This window comes from Poecilia mexicana, unplaced genomic scaffold, assembly GCF_051168715.1.
Source record: "Poecilia mexicana isolate PSO_F unplaced genomic scaffold, ASM5116871v1 scaffold_18, whole genome shotgun sequence".
In the NCBI taxonomy this organism is placed as follows: domain Eukaryota; kingdom Metazoa; phylum Chordata; class Actinopteri; order Cyprinodontiformes; family Poeciliidae; genus Poecilia; species Poecilia mexicana.
Window position 1 is genome coordinate 23187682 of NW_028263387.1, and position 18918 is coordinate 23206599.

The 18918-nt window shown below is 37.4% G+C and overlaps 2 pseudogenes across 1 annotated transcript; one reads left to right on the forward strand and one right to left on the reverse strand.

Annotated features, from left to right (window-relative positions):
• Window positions 1-11935: 11935 nt before the first annotated feature.
• Window positions 11936-13167, reverse strand: LOC148154212 (uncharacterized; annotated as a pseudogene).
• A 1799-nt stretch (window positions 13168-14966) lies between these two features.
• LOC148154213 (uncharacterized) lies at window positions 14967-18685 on the forward strand (annotated as a pseudogene). The gene is made up of 2 exons (XR_015766137.1): window positions 14967-15643; window positions 17625-18685. The product of XR_015766137.1 is annotated as an uncharacterized LOC148154213 (transcript).
• The last annotated feature ends 233 nt before the right edge of the window (window positions 18686-18918 follow it).

An 18918-nucleotide genomic window follows, 5' to 3' on the forward strand; every position in this document is an offset into this window, starting at 1 on the left:
TAAAACTGATGTGACACAGAATTAAGGTTTGTGAATCTGACGTTTGGTATCCCCAACATATTTTTTCGTCTCTTCTTTCTGATAAATAAAATAAATCCAAAGATCAGAACAGATATGACGACAGGAATAGATATCAGTCCCAGGTAGGCAGAGGTTCCTTTCCTCTCTGGTTTGGTTCTCACTGTGGGTCCGACAGGAGGAGCTTCTGAAAGAATCAGGAAAACGTTCAGGAGTGACTGATTAAATATGCCTCTTTCCAAATCCAATTTTAATATTTTTTTCTAAAACAGAAATAAAAAATGACAGAAAATATTTCCAAAAACTCTTATGTTGATCTGAAATCAAAGACCCGATACATGCTAACATCATCAGTGCACTGGTGAGAAAAAATATTTTTTTTTTACCAATTAAATATTCAGAAAAAGAAATCAATAATCAAAATTGATTTATAACCTGGTTGAAACAAACATTCCTCCATGTGCTTCAAGTGCTTTTTAACAGTTTTATTGAAATATCAGTGTTTTCATAAACCTAAAAGATGTTAAAAGCTCTTTCAAACTTAACAGACTCCACAAATAATAATTGAGGACAAACTAAATGTTTCTCCCATCCATGACTCTTCTGCTTGGCTAACAGAGGAGTCAAGGTTTTGACCAAAATGTCCCCTTACTAAGAGCAAAGCAGCTGGACAGAAAAGGAGATAAACCACCAAGTGGTGATTTAAATTTTGTTTTTCGAAACAATGTTTCTGTTATCCAGTTGCTTTATTTCTAAATGAGTCAAACTCTTGGCATAATTTTGGTTTTGTCCTCATTTCAGGTTTGACAAATTAAAGTTTGAACAAACAAGATCATCTCTGTAGTTTAAATTCATAATGGTTGGACGTCTGCAGCTCTTTGAGTTTTACAGAAAAAAATCTTTTAAAAACTTTGAGTTGAACTTACTTTTAATGTTCAGTTGAAGGCTGGCAGAGCCCCATCCATAATCTGTGTTGACTTGGCACAGATACAGACCAGAGTCTTCAGTCCTCAGTCTGGACACATGGAGTCTGATTCGTCCTTCTCTGAGGACGTCTTTGTCACTCTGGACTCGTCCTGAAAATCTTTTGTCCAGGTATAAAGAAGCTTCCACACCCATAAATACATGATAGATGACAAAATCCGTCTGATTCTGTCTTAGTTTACAGTAGATGAACAGGGAGGCAGGAGAGGAGTTAGTCCTGGTGGTGAAGGTCCACTCCAGAGTGATGCTGTGGTTCTCCTCTGCCTCATAGCTGCTCTGGGTCACATTCACTACAAATGTTGCTGCTGAGGAGACAGAGAGGGAAAGAGAGGAGCAGACACACTGAGAACTGGAACATGGGAGTCTTTCAGCTCCATCTAGAGAGCTTTCTGTCACAAAGACAAGATGGAGACTGACCACAGAGACATGAGCTGAGGATGAGGAGCAGCAGGGAGATCATCTTCATCCTGAGAGAGGAAGAGGAGGAGGAGGAGAGGCAGCAGGACTTTGACGAACATCCACAGCATCTGATCCTGATCATATTTTACTTCATTAACACTGGTGAAAATCTGCAGCTTGTCTATAACTGAGGACATTAAACATGTTGGATCAATGACAGAAGACATTTTGTGAAAGTGACCCTTCATCTGGAGAAGCTTGACTTTATGCGTTTTCCTTTAGTTGTTTTAAAAATTCTACATACAGTATATCAAATATGACTTAAAATTAGTTTTACATCCTAATTTCACACATTAGCATTGGGCCTCTGTCTCTTTAAAAACTCCTGCTGTTTCTGAAACTTTACTTTCAGAAAATCATTTCAACATGGTTCAAGCTTTGTTTTTTTTTCTTTTCCCATGGTGTCTTAAACAGAAAACAAAATAATATAGAAGATATAGTTTTCTGTTTTGCTTTATTTTTTAAATTTTAAAATGTGTGTAATATATATTTAGCATCCCGATTCTCTCTCCTCTCCTTACCAGCACGTGGCGGTTATTCACATCTCCAACCACCAAATAGAGGAAAAAGGGAAAAGATGAAGAACAAGAGGAATGTAATCAAACAATGAGGAACTGGAGAAAAAGCACAAGCAGAGCAGAGGAGATAGAAAAAAGTTGTGCTAAGGGACAGACTGAAGGAAATGGATCTAAAATAAACAAAGAGGGGAAATCCTGAAATAAGAACAGCAACGTAAAGAAACAATAATCAAAAGGAACCTAATCCTAAATGCTCCTCCACAGCTGAATCAAATTAATTAATTCCCTCATCAGCATTTAATCATCTCTGCTTTTCCGTTGACTGATGTGAGTTGGAGAAGAAAAGCAGTCAAAGAAGAAACATTTCTGAAATAACCAGCTGAAATAAGCTCTGTGTCCTTTGTTCTCTTCCTAGACCAAACCTTTTGCATTCCTTCACTCGCTGAAATCAAACGTCCACTTTGCATGAAAGTCTCTTTGTTTACATAAACTTTTAAGTGAATGTGTTAATAAATACATGAAAGAGTGAGTTTTCACTGATTAGAGGACAAAAAAAATCTAATAAAGCTTATTTGAGAAGTTCATGCAAACATTTTACTGATTTGATCAAATAATTTATTTAGATTTAATTTTCATAAAACTGATGGAGTGAAACTATTTTTGCAGCTTTTGCAACAATATTTAGTCTGTGTAAAATCAGCTGTAATGTTGATCAAAATGATTACCAAAGCAAACAATCTTCATAAAATCAGCAAAACAAAATGCAGCAAAAATGGCCAAAAGACAAGAATTTAACGTAGAAATATAAAAGCAGAATTTTAGTAACATGAAGTAAAACAAACAGACCTGCTCAGAAATGTTTCCATCTCCTGGAGTCCAGATTAACTCAGAGCTCCTTCCAGATGCACAGCTTCAGTGACACTGACTGAAAATCAGGACAGTCAGGTTTTATAAACTCCTTCCTCTCATAATCTGTCATGCATATTATTGTCAGCCGCTGATAAAAGTTTCAGACAGTAGATCTTTTATCTGACAGGATTTATATCAGACTGTGTTCTAAAATCAAATATTTGTACCAAAGGTACCAAAACTCTCCGCTTGCTGTCTGGAGTGACAATGTTCATTTAAAGTTGTGTTCAGATCCCAGTTCCCACATTTAAAATGCTGATTGGTGGTTGCTACTGGTTACCCATTGCTGCAGATTATAAAAATACTTTATTGCATTTAATTGAGCTTGAAATACATAATAACCACAAAGGATTTGAAAAGTTAAACTGAAAATGATGCAGCTGGACTCAAAGCTGATAAAAAATATTTTTTAGTTTTCACCACATGATGGCGCTCTAAATCATTGAAGAAAATCTCCAGGTCATCAACATCATCTGCAGAGGAAGCCCAGGTGTTTGGTCACCTTGGGTTGTGTTTTGAACCCCTTCAGACTTCTCCACAATCTTCCTCAGGGTCCGGTCACCTCTTCTCGTTGTGCAGCGTTTTCTGCCACACTTTTTCCTTCTCACTGAGGTGCCTTGATGCAGCACTCTGCGAACAGCCGATTCGTTCAGAAATGTCTGTTTCTCACCCTCTTGCTTGAGGATGTCATTGATGGCCTTCTGGACAGCAGTCAGGTCAGCAGTCTGACCCATGATTGCGGTTTTGAGTAATGAACCAGGCTGGGAGTTTTTAAAGGCCTCAGGAATCTTTTTCAGGTGTTTAGAGTTACTTTGTTGATTCAGATGATTATTTTTATTGCTCGTTCAGAGAACCTTTTCATAATATTCTAATTTTTTGAGACAGGGATTTTGGGTTTTCATGAGCTGTTTGCCAAAATCATCAAAATTAAAACAATAAAAGACCTGAAATATTTTAGTTGGTGTGCAATGAATCTAAAATATATGACAGTTTAATTTTTATCATGACATTATGGAAAATAATGAACTTTATCACAATATTCTAATTTTATGACCAGCACCTGTACATGCATAACTTCATAAGACTTAATATCTCACTTAAAAATCCTTTTAAATAAAAAGACAAAATGGACAGAATGTGAAGGTTTATTCTTTTAGATAAACATCCCACTTTAAATGCTTTTCTTCTCCAAGCTGTTACATTATAGAAATGTTATCCAGCGGTAATGACTCTGCTTCCAAACTGGGAGTCACTGTGTTTTGGTACTTGAGGGTCACATTATGCCGTCATCCTGTATGAGTCCTCATGTGACGAGTTAAATTGCACTTATAAATGAAGCCTTTTCCACAGGTCCCACATAAGAAAGGCTTTACATTTGAATGTGTATGTGTGTGGCCAAATAAATTCTTTTCGTGTTTGTAACTTTTTCCACAGGTCCCACATGAGAAAGGCCTTTCATCTGTGTGAGTCTTCATGTGAGTAGTTAAATTAACTTTTTGACGGAACCTTTTTCCACAGGTTGGACAAGAGTGACGCTTCTCATCTGTATGGATCTTCATGTGACGATATAAATTACTCCTATTCATTAAACTTTTTCCACAGTTTGTACATTTGAAAGGCGTCTCACCTGTGTGAATTCTCATGTGACCAGTTAGAAAGGATTGTTGACTGAAGCAGGTCCCACATAAGAAAATATTCATATTTGAATGTGTATGTATGTGGCCAATTAAACTGCTTTTGTATTTGTAACTTTTTCCACAGGTCTCACATAGGAAAGGTCTCTTATCTGTATGAGTCTTCATGTGACCAAATAAGTTTGATTTTAATCGAAAGCTTCTTCCACAAATCTGACAAGAGAAAGTAAAGCAAATTAAAGATTTCGGTAATTCTAAGTTCAGGTCCAAATTTCCCCATGAGGAAAATGTGCTTGTATATTTTTTTATATGTAAATATCTCACTTTATCTCTAAGTTTGGGAAAATAACATTATTGATGTTTCCTTTTTTGTAAAGCACTTTGTGATTTTTATGTCTGTGAAAGGTGCTATATAAATAAAGCTTACTTACTTACTATCGCCCATTTAATAATAGAACTGCCTGCCACAGCAAACACTGATGCACTTTTTGGAATAGTAATATATTTTGTAATCGACCTGCCTTGCCGAACGTCCCTTTTTCCAACCAGTGCTCTGTTTCACTTAATTTAATTCTGTAAAACATTCATCCTAAATCGGTCTCACACATTGTTCTCGTGTTTTTCCTCCAGCTTTTCTCCGTTCCGTGCCTCATATAATCAGTAAATCGTGAAGGTGTTTCGTACCTTTCCAGTGTAAGATGATGTCTGGTATCCGGGTATTATCCAGCAGTCTGCGCTGATCCTCCATCTTGACGCTGATTTCTTCCGACTCTGTGAATGATATTTCAGCAGTTCAGGAGTTAACAGCTCTGAGGCGGAACTGAAGACATTTTACAGCAAATATTCACATATTTATATAAAACTATTGATGTGCCTTCTGTGCCGAGGGTTCGGGACAAGTGTCGAGTAAACCCGGAGGAGTTTTATGAAGCGCGTATCGAGGGTTTTGTTGCGGATCAGGATATGACGTTTGAAGCCGCGCGAGCGGGCCGTACCACGTGACTGAGCCAGATTCCGTTTCGTTCCGGATCAAAGTTCATGGCAGCAAAACGCTGTTTCAGCTGGGTCACATTTTTTTGTTTGAAGATTTTATTGCGTTTGTTTGCAGTTTATTTGAGCGCCTTTCTTGCAATGGACCCAATTCTCCTTTTTCTGGCAACATTATTGATCTTTCCCAATAAATACTTTCATACAGTAATGATAAACCATTGCATAGAATGCAACAAAAAACAAACAAAAAAAAAACTCTGGATTCCGTGCTCCAATTTATAATGTTTTAAAAGGTTCAGTGTATTGACCAGATGAACTTTAACATATGCTGCCTGCTGCAGTGATTGAGCTCTGAAAAGCAGAGCTCAACAATTGTTAGTGTCACCTGGTCAATACTAACTTCAATTCTAATTTAAAAATACTTTATTGATTCTAAAGGGAAATTAAAAGTTGCAACTCACATTAATTCAGATTCTTCAAAGACACTGAAGTTATTGCTTTCCCAAGACAGTCTTATGAAGTGGATGGTCAGTGTTGTCCATAATTTTATTAATTTTATGAAGAATGCTTCTTTGCATCATCATCTGCAGAGTCTCCTCCAGAACCAGCCTTCTTTACCAAGTTGTTCAGCCATTTTAGGTCCCTGGTTCTGATGCTGCTGAATTGATTCCAGCATTTCGATGCATTTGGTAAATTTGAATAGGGTGACATCCTCTGGTCAAGCTGTAATTGATTACAGCGATGAAGGACAAGTAGCTATTAAAGACATCATAAAATAGTGCATTGCATATCATGAATTGTTTTCTACATCTGCCTGATCTTTGCAGAGCTGAAGCAATGGTTCGTCTCTGTCGTTCACCGACTACCAACTTTATCACAACCACAGGTGAATCAAAGGCCTGAATATAATTGCAAGTGTAACACGGGGGAAAGAACCCGGATTGTGACTGAGGACGTGGCTCTGAAGCCAACTGGTAGACTACTGAAATATCAAGTGGTCTAGAGTTTCCCATTAATTGTACCCAGGTAGGTCTGGCTGAAAATGAGGAAACAGAAATAGTATACATGTAAGACTTTGTACTTATCTGGTAAGGCACATGTAACAAAGGAATCGGTGACTATGAATCTTTACAATTAAATAGCGCATCAGAACTAGGTTCAACTCAGGAGGAGCGAGGGAAACAATGTGTTGAACAAAACATATTTATTACACATTTTGACAATAATGAAACAGAACAAAATAGTCAATGTTTCCTTTTGGTAGTCCTAAGTCAAGTCAGTCAAGTTCAAAAGTTTTTTCTTTCATTTGTTTTCAGTTCAATTCAGTTTTCAGATCTGAATGTTATATGGTAGCTACCCGGGTAGTGTTAATATGTGCAATCCCACCGATCAAGTGGAACAGAAGAAGGTTCTTCCTTGACGTCGTAGTGGACACAATGTCAATCTGCTCTTTTGGATCCTGGCTCGCCGTTCTTCACACGATGTCTCTCAACACAAAAAAAACAACCTGCATATAGCAGAAATGTATTTTACTATTTTGTGATACACCATTCTAAGTCATTTCAGTGAAAGTTTATCTTTCACTCCATGTAAATAAAATAATTTACAGCCGCGATAACATCACAACATAATATTCACTGAATTGACATATCTTTTTCTAGCATTCTTCAATTCCATACAGTGGAATAAATAACTCACTGTCACTAGATACCTCATCGGTATCAGTATTCCAAGAAGAAGAAAAAAAAGGCGCAATATTAGCAGAATAGCCTTTCAGAGTTAGCCGTAAGCATTGCTAATTTTCATACAAAACATACATTCTTAATCATAAACAAGTATCTCCGATTGTTTTTTTTTTCTTTCAACATTGAACTATAAAATGAAATCACAATATAACTTTTAATACATAACAGCAAAATATTAGCTTGTGGCTAATCGATAGCTAACGAAGAAAATTATAGCACAGAACTCACCGGAGATTCGCATCAAAAAACAAATAAATGTAATATCAAAAACAAAGTTCTCCCGGGTCCGGTTACACAGGAATCGAAAAATCAACCATAGATGAAAACTAGTTCTTGAAAAATATTGAAAATAACACAGAGTTTTGTCAATAAAATGACCACAAAACGTTTCTTCCAGTTTCTTCTTCTGGTTATTCTAGTCCATATTCTGCGGCATATCAATGTAGTTTTAGACTACTTGAAACCATTTACTGCCACCTATCGACCATGTAGTGTACTACAGGCTATAATTCATATTTGTTAAATTAACATGGGTTACATACAAAATAGATTTTATTTATAGATTCTTTTACAGTATTAAAAATAGACTTTATTATTCTAATTTAAAACTCAATAAGACTCAACAACCCAGGACAAGACTAGAAGCAATTGGAACCAAACACAAATGCAAACCAAATTAGTAGAAACACAAAAACAAAATAATGTTAGACAAAAGAAAACAAACCCCACATTGCCCCAACCCAGTCCTAAGGCTGTGCCCAGCAAGCTAATAAAAATATAAAGAGCTATGCATTGTTTGGAGTTCTGCACTGTTTGTGGTTCTGTATGGTTTGTGGGAGCACAATAGGCAACAGCAGCAATCTGCAATACCAAAAGAAAACAATGATGCATCTGCTGACAATAATAGACAGGTAGAGTAGTGACATCAAAAATCCATTTATCCTACTAGTATTAAATGTCCACGATCCGAACACTCACAGCAACCCGATGAGCAGGGCGCCAGCGCTCATCTGCCCTGAGAGCCAACTCGAACGACGGACCCAACAAACACACACAGATTGGCGTGCACACCCGGTGCCTATATACGCTTAATGAGCCCGACAAGGCTGAAAACGGAAGTGACGGTGGGGAACGGGACCTAGATGTGTTCAAGGGCCCAAACCCGGTGGGAATTTACAACCACTGGATGCAACCCATGTCTTCCAATAAAACCGCCCGGTTACACAAGCTAGAAACATACATTCAAAATGTAACGTAGGAAAGATAAAAGATCAAAAACAATGAAAGCAGGATGAGGAGTGGAGACTTACTAGTAGTTCAACTCAACCATAAAATACAAAGATGCTTTTGAAAAGATGTTCTGTGAAGAAGCTATGATCATGTCAGCATTTGAACCAATAATGCAACCATGTGATTGACAAGCAGGACAGTAGTTCATGGCCTGATTGTAAGTCAGGCCATGAACACCATTCTAACTAAGGTTCAGGACTGGTTGGATTTTCCACACTGACTATTAAAACTCCGAAGGAGTTTTTCAGAATTTTTCTGAATTTACAACACATAAATTCAGAAGAAAAAAAAGCAAATTCAGTTTGCTTTCGGATCAAAATACATGGCAGTAAAATGCTGTTTTCAACATAGACATAAGGACAGAGAGATTTAGGGCAGTGTTCTGTCAGATCAGCATACGCTGTCAGATAGCTACGCTTAGCTCAGACATTTATACGCAGTCATTACCATATGATTTTATTTAATCAGGAACACAGAATCATGACGTAGATCCTCATACACTTCGTTATTAACAGCTGCATGGCATCCTGATTTAGCGGTTAAGTAGATTAATGAGTTTTACATGGGTGTGTGTTGTAGTTGACTGCAGATGCAGCTAGACCTGCTTTAAATACACTTTGAAACCACGGCAACGCATGTATATCTACCTGGTTATCATATTATTTTATTTTATAAACAATTTAATTACTTATTTTCGTCATAACTTGTTGCGTATTGCTGAACGGACAACTTCACCGACGGTCAGACTTCTTAATGCGCATGCGCGGGCATGCGTACTCACTGCATGTATGCTATCCTGATCCTGACAGCGTATGGCTATCTGATACAACAGCGGCCATCTTGGAGCTGTCAACCACTCCACTCAGTGTTACATGGTTGACAGGCACAATGACGTAACAGCGCATTTAATCGATCACAACACGCTTTTTGTTTCTCGAAACAAAAGATGGGGGCCAGGCCTTAGCAGGCTTAAATGCTGATTGGACTGCACCACTAGTTCCTGCTGGCAGGGGACATTTGTAGTTTCATTGTTTGAATAAGTTTTGTATTTAAGTAAATATTAGTATTTAAACTTTATTTTTGATTTTAATTTTTGAGGTCTTTAGTTTAGCCAAACTTAGCCGTACTGTTATTTGTTTTTGTGTTCGTAATTGTATTCTGTTTAGTTATCCCTGTTGTGTCTTAATTGGTCTGATCAGCCAGTATATATTAAATGCTTTCCTTCTCTAAGCTACTACATTAAAGAAATGTTACCCAGCTGTAATTACTCTGCTTCTAAACTGTGAGATACTGTCTTGGTACTTGAGGATCAGTTTATGCTGCTCCTCCTGTATGAGTCTTCATGTGACGAGTCAAACTGCTTTGATAACAGAAACTTTTTCCACAGGTCCCACATAAGAAAGTCTTCTGACTTGCGTGAGTGGTCCTGTGACCATCTAAACTTGCTTTGCTGGTAAATCTTTCTTCACAGGTCACACATGAGAAAGGCTTCTCACCTGTGTGAATTCTCATGTGGCAAACCAAACTAGATTTGCTTTGAGTTTGATTAAAATATTGTACAAAATACAGGACGTTTGCTTTCGTAACAGAACAAATACATAAAATTAAGGAAGTATAAGGCTTTTCACATAGGGAGCACAGAAATATAAAAGATGTATCATACATGACATTCCTATTTGTCCAATTATGTTATTATATGGGGCTGCAGATGTTCATAAATAAAGAGCTGGCTCTCTGAAAAGGGAAAACTGCCTGAAAAATTTCCTTGAAATATTTAAATATTTAATCATGTTCTAATGATCTATTAAACTGAAAAAAGAAAAAGACCATCATTAAGGTAAAAAAACTTTATTATCCAAGAACTATATAAAAACAACTTTTGCTGCAAACATTTCAATGTGAAATTTAAGCTATATCAACAATTCACTTTCTAATATTCTAAATAAAAAAACCTCAAACAAATACCCACATGAAGACAAATGGATAAAAAAAATAACTTCAGCTTAGAGTAAATTCAACAAGAATAAAGTAAATGCAGATGTTTTAACAAAAGAGGAAAACATCTCAGGTTTCATAACTTAGAAAAACATAGCATTAGCTGCATTGTTGCCACCACAAAATCCACTTTATTTCCCACCTGAATCAGAAACCCAAGAGAAAATAAACAAAATATATTGAATTTCAGATTTTGAAAAAAAAAAAAAAAAATCTCAATGAGCATTTAATTTGTAACATCAAACATACATATTCTAGGCAAAAGTATGTAAGTAGTATAAAACAGAAAAGACATACAATTAGGCCTGTCGCGATAAACGATAGATCGATTGATGAATGATAAAAAAAAGTATGAGTCCATTTAAATTATCGGCGTTATCGTTTCTCCCTGTATTTTTCCATGACACTGGATGACAAAGCTCAGCTCTGGTGCCCTCCACTGACCCTCCCTTCATTTCCTTAGTCTAATTGTCCAGCGCACATTACACAAGTTGTCGGACCATTTTCAAACCCTGAGAGCCACATTAGCCGACAGAAATCCTAGGTATAACGGTTCAATCGGGTTCGTCGTGCTGTGTGGTGTCCAGCCAGGTGAAAGGCTTTTCACCTGTATCCGTCGTCATGTCATATGATAAACCTTTTCTGGTCTTGTAATTCTTTCCACAGGACTTGCATGAGTAAGGCTTCTCATTTGTAGGAGTCCTCATGTGAGAAGCTAAACTGTTTTACATGGAAACCTCTTCCACAGGTTCCACATAAGGCTTCACATCTGTGTGAGCCATCATGTGAGAATCTAAAGCTGATTCATAAAGGAAACCTTTTCCGCAAGCATCACACGAGAAAGGCTTCTCAACTGTATGTGTTGTCATGTGATCAGTTAACCTGTGTTTTAGACGGAAACCCTTTCCACAGAATCCACATAAGAAAGGCTTGTGACCTGTATGAACCATCTTGTGATAATCTAAAGTTGATTTATATAGGAAACGTTTTCCGCAAGTACCGCATGAGAAAGGCTTTTTACCTGTATGTGTCTTCATGTGATCAGATAAACCTCGTCTGGTCTTGTAATTCTTTCCACAGGACTTACATGAGTAAGGCTTCTCATTTGTATGAGTCCTTATGTGAGAAGTCAAACTGTATTTTAGTTGGAAACCTTTTCCACAGATTCCACATAAGAAAGGCTTCACAGCTGTGTGAGCCATTATGTGAGACTCTAAAGCCGATTTATAAAGGAAACCTTTTCCGCAAGCACCACATGAGAGAGGCTTTTCACCTGTATGCGTTGTCATGTGATCAGTTAACAAGCGCTTTAGACGGACACCTTTTCCACAGGATCCACATAAGAAAGGCTTGTGACCTGTATGAACCATCTTGTGATAATCTAAAGTTGATTTATATAGGAAACGTTTTCCGCAAGTACCACATGAGAAACGCTTTTCATCTGTATGAGTTCTCATGTGAGAAGTTAAATTGTTTAGTGTGTAGAAACTTTTCCAACAGGTCCCACATGAAAAAGGCTTCTCATCTCTATGAGTTATCATGTGAGAAGTTAGACAGTATTTTCGAGCAAAACTTTTTCCACAGGTCCCACATGAGAAAGGCTTCTCATCTCTATGAATTATCATGTGAGACGTTAAACAGATTTTTTTAGCAAAACTTTTTCCACAAGTCTCACATGAGAAAGGCTTTTCACCGGTATGAGTCCTCATGTGAGCAGTTAAAGCTCCTTTCTGATTGTAACCTTTTCCACATTTCCCACAGGTGAAAGGTTTCTCAGCTGTATGAGTCCTCATGTGAAGAGTTAATTGACTGTTATCATAGAAACCTTTTCCACAGGTCCCACATGAGAAAGGCTTTTCACCTGTATGTGTCCTCATGTGATAAGATAAACCGTTTCTGGTCTTGTAATTCTTTCCACAGGACTTACATGAGTAAGGCTTCTCATCTGTATGAGTCCTCATGTGTTCAGTTAATTTGCTTTTTCTAGAGAAACTTTTTCCACAGGTCTCACATGGGTAAGGCTTCTCACCTGTATGAGTCCTTATGTGAATAGTTAATTGTCCTCTTTGAGAGAAACCTTTTCCACAGGTCACACACGAGAAAGGCTTCTCTCCCGTGTGAATCGTCATGTGAACAACTAAATTATATTTGTTTATGAAACATTTTCCACATGTCACACATGAGAAAGGTTTCTCACCCGAGTGAACTTTCATATGATAAATTAATCCAGCCTTGTGGCCATAACTTTTTCCGCAAGTTGAACAGGTGAAGGGTTTTTTGCCCATGTGAGTTCTCATGTGTGTTGTCAATAAACTTGCCCGGTCTGGGTGAGCTTTCTTGTGTGTTTTATATTTTGAACTCTCAATTGTGCTTTTCACCTGTTTGGTTTTCTGACATATTTCATTTAGTTTCTGCTTGTCATCGCTTTTTCTTGGGTCTTCAGAATTTCTTCCTTCCTGAACCTGGCTATCAGGAGGGTCATGAGAGATGAGTTGTTTCATTTGTGGTTCTGTTTCATTGTGAATTATTTGCACATTAGAAATTTTCTCCAAAATGTCATCAGTCTGTTGTTTCAGCACAAGCTGCTCTTCATCTTTACTGGTGCAGAGGCGCTTCTTCTTCTCCTTGAATGTTTTTTGTTCTTTTTCCTCTTGATCTAAAGTGGAGTTCCCCTTTTGGTTGATGAGCTCATTGAGAACCTCGTCATCTTTACGCACACAGCATTGTGGGAGATCTGTACAAAAAGACAAAAGAAAAGCTTATAATGATCAATCAAACAATGAACCCTTTTCTTTAACCCACTAATGCATCTAAACAGCTTTTTGGGTTATTCTTCAATTACAAACTTTTAAGTATGAAAATTAACCAAACTGGTTCTTCTGACCAGAAAAGTAGATGTCATTCTGGCATCTTGCAAATACAAATAATTTTAGTAATTCAAAGCAAATAATGGATTTAACAGCAGACTGTGAGAAAAAAACTCAGGGTTTCTTCCAGTGTATGATAAGTGTAGTATATTTAAGAAATGTAATACACCGTAATTTAAATAAATGAATCAATTGGGCTGGTTTCTCAGAAGACTAGCATTCGGCTTATGAAGGAGACACGGAGTCTGGAGATTTGCAGTGTGCCAGTGAGATATATTCACGGAGAAAGACAATGATTATACATACTTACAGATTCAACAAGACAGACATCTAAAAGGCCGTATAAATAAGAAAACAAATATGCGCAATATCCCAACAAGAAAACAAAAAAAAAAAAAATAACAAAACACAAAATAAATTAATCGCACCGTTGACCAAACCCACACCCTTTCGTCCTTTGACCCCAAGCTGGGGTAAACAGATCCGCAGACAAGCTGGTTTTCTGAAAGGTGCCTGATGTGGTGAAAGTCCGATATGAGGTATCAGGAGTCAGGATGAGGGGAAAAAAAATGTTCTCAGGCTAAAAGGAGCCTCCTACAGGCAGGAGAGCGGAAATCTTCACACATAAGTGTAATCCTTTCTTTTGGCTCTAGGCCTGGACAATTAGCTCGCCATCTTCTGGCCTGTATAAATAAACAGGACCAATAAACATTGAAATCCAATTCTATCATTCTAATGTGTACACAGTCCATATTCAATAAGTTCATTTTCAATCCCATCCATATACAATTAAGAAAGGTTAAGACTTCATTATTCAACCCGGTGTGGGTTCGTTCAGTCCTACACAGCGCAGCATATTGCTAATCGCTACGTTAAAACACTCACCAGATCCTCCGTTTGTTTTACACATAACTGACGTCTCTCCTGGCTGGTCTGGTGGTAGTCGGCTCCTATGGTATTATTGTTAGATGATTTTTATACAAAGTAAAATACAGCGAAGAACATAAAGGACGACGCTCGACAAACCTGTAGCTCTGCTCTGCTTCCCCCAACGCATCTAGTGTTCAAACTTCCTTCCTGCATTAAGTGGATAAGACAAGTGAAGAAGGGACCTTGCTAATTTTACGAAAACACCATCTATTTCTGAGGCGGCAAACATTTTCGCGCTTATTTTGGTCACTGAATGTCATTTTGAACGTCATCACGCATAAAAAGCAGCATTGAGTGACCAAAATAAACAGTAATTTTCGACTTTCAGGAGGGAGTCCTACAACAGCGTTTTCAATGAATTTATACTTTTTATAAGCAGTTTATATGAATTTATAAACCGGCATTTTTATTTGACTCAATAGCCAAATTGGCTAGCCACATTTCACTGCTAATTTAAAACAGTCTCCCGCGTTGTTTACTTTTATTTGTCTCGCGTATTTCGTCCAGGATTTGTCCACTTTGGTACTTGATATCAGTAAAAAAGTTAAGGCTTTCGTACCTATTCGGCGTAAAATGATCACTGGTGTCCTGGCGGAATCCAACAGAACGTATTTGTCATTCATCTCTTCGTCGGACTTGAGCTGAACGGATTTCACCCACTGAAATCTTTCAAATATTTAACACTAAACCGTTCTTCAAACTACCGTCCTACAGCAGAAAAGTTAATGGTACCATCTATCCTTTGTCTTTTATCTTCCGTGTTTGTCACTGTGGCTCGGACTTTTGGTTCCGCTTTGATTTTTCCGCTTCGTTTCTTCGCTTTTAATATTCAGTGATATTGAATATTGTAATAAAATAAATTTGAATTTTATTGAAAGGTTGGTTGTTAGTGGAGTTTTTTCTTTTTTTTTGGAAAATTGCTCATTTTAGTAGTTTGTATATATTTTTAAATTGTATACAGTCACGTGGTATGGCCCAGTCGCGCGGCTTCAAACGTCACATCCTGCTCCAAGACCAAACTCTTCAATACATGTTTTCTAAAACTCCTCCTGGTTTACTCGACACTCGCCCCGAAGCCTCGGCACAGAAGGCACATCGATAGTTTTAGGTAAATATGTGAATATTTGCTTTAAAAATGTCTTCATTTCCGCCTCAGAGAGAGTTTATCAACGAGCTGTTAACTCCTGCTGAAATATCATTCACGGATTTGGAAGAAATCAGCGTCAAGATTAAGGAAAAGATGGAGGATCAGCGCAGACTGCTGGATTTTACCCGGACACCGAAGATCATCTTACACCGGATATGTACGAAACTACTTCAGGTTTTACACATGATATGAGGCACGAAAGCGGAGAAAAGCTGGAGGAAAAACACGAGACAGATTAAAGTAACACCTTGTGAGACCGAATTAGGATAAATGTTTTACAAAATGAAATCAACTGATAAACGCGTCAGAAACTGGTTGGACTTCGGGAGGGCAGGTTGATGAAAAAAATCTATTAAATAATATTATTATTCCATACAGTCCATCAGCGTTTAATGGGGCAGGCATTTCTCTCATACCAATTCTTCACTCTATGTATCTAAAATTAGTTTCTGACTAGATATGTTTAAACAATATAATTATGATTTTGACCAGACAAAATATGTCTGAAGTACATTTAATTACATCCCGACTAAATGACATCAGATTTAAGATGTATGGTGGTTTTAATTCAGTTTTATATTGGGGATTCTTTTGGACCATCAGATTTTCTCCTGATCAAAAAAATTGATTTTATATATTTTATTCTGTGTCCTTGAGCATCAAGAAATATGCCTATGAATAAAATATTTTCTTTTTAAATATTCTATTATGAAATATGTTTCAGACAGTAATTCACTGTATATTTCTTGAATTTAAACCTCCATAAAGCATCATAGTAAATCTGATTTCATTTATTCATTTCATATTTTCTTTGAACATATTTCAAATACATATTTGAAGTGTAGTCAGTGTAGAGAGATATCTAGTCATAAACTAGGGTTATTGTTAACAAATATTATTGTAAACAAATATAAAACCAATAATAATAATCAAAGTTAGATTGTTTTGAACCCAGTTCAGAAATAACCTTTATTATGCATTTCCAGCTAACTGCCTCCAACATGAAGGGTGCTTTATAGCTTTGATTGATTGAAATAAAACAAAGTGTTGACATAACAGCCCTCATGCAGCCTTGGACCGGCTCTTCATGATGACTTAAATCTGCTGCATTGTGCAGAAATGCACAAGAAATGAGAGTTTTAATTTAATTCTCCTAACGTGGCTTTAGCAGCTCTTCCATTTGGTGTCTATTGAGTTTTTAATGAGCGCCCACAAAAACTGTTCTGGTTGACAGAGTTTTATGGGACAAGTTTTTCAGAATCAGATCTCCACTCAGCCTGCTGACTAAGTGGACAAAGCATTTGGCATGATTTAATCCATGGTGCAACCGGAAAAATAATAGTAAGATAAAATCCCTATGAAGAGAGCGCAAAGCTCCACAACGTTAGTGGTTAACTCACCTTTCAACCTGGAAGACTTACAAACTTTCTAGCTCAGACACAGAGCCACAGGCTGGGCAGCGTGTTGAGATGTAAACGCTGCACATAATTCTTTGTTCATAAACGTAAATCAATCTCACCACTCGCTTAATGCACCTCTGAAAGGTGACTGCAGGTTCTGTCATAGAGCAGCAGAAGCAGAGCTAACATGGTGGGTTTTAAACTCCTACCTTGATGCAGAAACATCACTACTCACAGGGTTTGATGTAAATATACATACAGCTCAGCCTGTGTCCAGTTTGAGTGACAGGAGGCGCGCGATCCAGACTGAGGTAAACATAGAGCAGCGACAGAGCAGGAGGTAGAAGGGCTGTGATTACATGCATCGACTATAAACACATCTTTTAGGAATAATTAGATGCTCATGACAATAGAGACGTTTGCAGTGCTGTTTATTAATAAATAATGGAAAAAAATTGAAGTTTTTTTTAAAACTCAAGCGTTAAAGTGAGATATTTACATATGTGGGATAAAAAAATACAAGCACATATTTTACTCATGGTCTGAAGATAAATTATACCTGAACTTGAACTATACCTGAAACATGGTGAGAATGTCCATAATGCAGATTTTTATACATAAAAATTTGTAATTTTAGATTAATCTAAGAAAAGGTTTTTCAAATGCATCATTGGATTAAAGTGAAGTATTCATAGTTTGACTCAGAATGTAAAGTTTTTGTTTTGTGTTTTGGTCCAGATCTCTGTCAATGCTGCGTGTGTAAAGAGGACGGGGTTCTCAATGAGCTCAGCAACCAGGAGGGCAACTCCACTTTAAACAAGAGGAAACACAACCTGTGCAGATAAAACAGGAACCAGAACCTCTGCAGATAAAACAGGAGCAAGAAGAACCAGAACATCAACAGCTTAAAGAGGAAGAGAAGCCACTCTGCATCAGTCAAGATGAAGAGCAGCTTGTGCTGAAACAGGAGACTGATGACATTTTGGTGAATCCTCCTAATGTGCAAATAATCCACAACGAAACGGAACGAGAGGAACCAACTCATCTCTCATGACTCTGCTGAGGATGAGAACCAGGTTCAGGAAATAAGCAAATCTGAAGACCTAAGAAAAAGAGATGAGAAGCAGAAACTAAATGAAATATGTCAGAAAACCAAACGGCTGAAAAGCACAACTGAGAGTTCAGAACAAAAAACACACAAGAAAGCTCATCCAGACCAATAATCATATTCTTGTAAAATTTGTGATGAATCCTTTAATCAAGCAAGTTTATTGACAACACACATGAGAACTCACACGGGCAAAAAACCCTTCACATGTTCAACTTGTGGAAAAAGTTATGGCCACAAGGCTGGATTAATTTATCATATGAAAGTTCACTCAGGTGAAAAACCTTTCTCTTGTGTGACCTGTGGAAGAGGAATGACAACCGAATATAATTTAGTTCGTCACATGAGGATTCACACAGAGGAGAAGCCTTTCTTATGTACAAGCTGTGAAAAAAGGTATAGCAGTAAATTTTGTTTAACTCGCCACATGAGTAGTCAAACAGGTCAGAAACCTTTCTCATGTGAGTCCTGTGGAAAAAGCTTTCGATCCAAATCTGATTAACTTCTTCACATGAAGATTCACACAGGTGAGAAACCTTTCTCTTGTGTGACCTGTGGAAATAATTTCACAACCAAATCTAATTTAGTTGTTCACATGAGGACTCACACAGGCCAGAAACCTTTCTCATGTGAGACTTGTAGCAAAGGTTTTCACTGTCAAATCCGTTTAACTGTTCACATGAGTTCACATGTCTCATACAAGTGAGTGGCCATTCTCTTGTGGGACCTGTGGAGAAGGTTTCCATGAAAAAGCTATTTTAATGTCTCACATGAGAACTCATACAGATGAGAAGCCATTTTCTTGTGAGACTTGCGGAAAAAGGTTCAGCCAAAAAAGGCATGTAACTTCCCACGTGTGGGACTTATAGAAGTGAGAAACCATTTTCTTGTGGGTTTTGTGGAAAAAGTTTCCAACAAAAAAGA